This window comes from Meleagris gallopavo, chromosome 16, assembly GCF_000146605.3.
Source record: "Meleagris gallopavo isolate NT-WF06-2002-E0010 breed Aviagen turkey brand Nicholas breeding stock chromosome 16, Turkey_5.1, whole genome shotgun sequence".
Lineage (NCBI taxonomy): Eukaryota > Metazoa > Chordata > Aves > Galliformes > Phasianidae > Meleagris > Meleagris gallopavo.
In genome coordinates, this window is record NC_015026.2 from 14,507,673 (window position 1) to 14,509,118 (window position 1,446).

Genomic DNA, 1,446 nt, shown 5'->3' on the forward strand with positions numbered 1-1,446 from the left:
TCTAGACTTCCACCATCTTTGATGCCCTCCTCTGGGCACTCCCTCAAGTTTTCAGTCTTGCCTATATTGTGGCACCCAAAACTGCACACTGTAGTTGAACGGAGGCCGCCCAGCACAGGGCAGAGCAAGATAATTTCTTCTCTTGATCAGCTAGCAGTGCCCTGCCTTTTGCCCAACAGGATACAGTCAGCCTGTATTACCGACTGCTTTACCAAGGCATGCCCCTGACTCACGTTCAACTTGTCACCAACTAGAAGCCCCAGGTGCCTTTCCACAGAGCTCTTCTGCAGCCCCCCTCCCCCCGGTCCATACATATATCCAGCGTTGTCCTGCCCCAGGTGCAGAATCCTTCCCGGCTCCGGCCTTCCTGTGAGCGCGGGGAAGGCACAGGAGACGGCTGCTGCAGGTGCCGCAGGCCGCAACCCTGCATCTCCTCAGCTGTGAGGAGCCGAACCCAAAGTGCGCTCTCTCAGGCAGTCTCTCAGCACTCCAGCTGCACTCGCTGCCCTCACTGTCCAGCTGGACAGCACTGCTGTCGTCTGCTCTCCTGAAGGCACCAACAATTACCCCGTGTAGTTTCTCTGTACTGCTCCATTTGTTGCAGCTTCACTGTACAGTTTCGCTGTACTGCCAGCCTCTGCTGCCACGTTGGTTCTCCTGGATGTGCTCAGTGCTGGCAGCCCATCCTTCCAAGTGCCTCCTTCCCTCCCTGTGTGCCCTCATTAGAGGCAGTAGCTCTGAACAAGAGCTCAAGGACAACTCTTCGCCTATCAAGTCTCCCCAGCACTTCCCTGCTCTGGTGGGAGCTCGGGTGACCGCCCAGTTAGACAAGCAAGCTGAGGCTGGGCCCAAGGAGGCCCTCCCTGGCGTGCGGCTCTCCGACTGCTTCCCTTGCACCAAGTGCTGGCCCCAGCTCTGTGCCCTATAACCCAATGGAAATGGTCACAGCAGCAGCTTTGGAATAGGATGTCTTTATTGGTTACACAGTTGGAGCTTGCAATGAACCTGAGCCCTCAGCGCCGGTAACAGGGGCACTGGGTGGCTCTGGGGAATCCTAAGGACTGCAGCTATCAACGGAAGAGACGCTGTCAGTGGGAGAGCTGCTGCGATGTGTGGGCTGAAGGGAGGGGTCTGTGCTGATTCTGCTGCACAGCTCGGCAAATTCTTCTTCAAAGGACCAGGAGAATGGGATGGAGACATTGTTTCTTTGGTCGAGTCCATCCTCCTTTGCAGCCTCCCCCAGCTCCGCTCCGCCTCTGCCTCCGTTCTGATCTCTCTCCCAGTCGGTGTCAGGAGGAGCTTGTCCTGCAGCTGCCCGTTCTCTCTTGCGCGCCCTGTGGGAATGAGTTTCAGAAAGCACTGCTCACCGATAGCAATCGAGGGACGCTTGGAAGGCCTTGCAACGTAAATCCTGGCAGTGTACTGCCAGCAGCTGATTTGGCCATC